This window comes from Penaeus monodon, chromosome 22 (assembly GCF_015228065.2).
Source record: "Penaeus monodon isolate SGIC_2016 chromosome 22, NSTDA_Pmon_1, whole genome shotgun sequence".
Taxonomy (NCBI): Eukaryota; Metazoa; Arthropoda; class Malacostraca; order Decapoda; family Penaeidae; genus Penaeus; species Penaeus monodon.
This window is the reverse complement of record NC_051407.1, coordinates 7,047,468-7,047,776: the sequence shown is the minus strand read 5'-3', so window position 1 is coordinate 7,047,776 and position 309 is coordinate 7,047,468. Positions and strand designations below refer to the sequence as shown.

Below are 309 nucleotides of genomic sequence, written 5' to 3'. Positions count from 1 at the left end.
CACAGCTTCAGCTGCTGAAATTTTACAGTTTACGAGGAAGAACTTTGATAATACCCATGTGTTCGACAGAATAAGTGAAAAAAAAAGAAAAAAATGTATATGCATTTATTATTTATGTGTGTGTGTCAAGGCACGATTATCGCGAGTTGATACCCAAAGCACAGTGATGCTCTTCGGCGTCTCCCTCAATGAATGACGCCATGGGATAGAAAATACTACTTTATTGTGTGCAATAAAGACAGGCACAACTAAAAGTTAAGATATGCCTCTTCAAAACCCGTAACTACGTATTTTCTGTACATCTGCAAA

General features: G+C 37.2%; 1 protein-coding gene across 1 annotated transcript in view; it reads right to left on the bottom strand.

Annotated features, from left to right (window-relative positions):
- LOC119587244 (ATP-dependent RNA helicase A-like) overlaps nucleotides 1–309 on the bottom strand; it is a 2,339-nt gene that overhangs the window by 1,008 nt on the left and 1,022 nt on the right. The gene's annotated exons all lie outside the window — the stretch shown is intronic.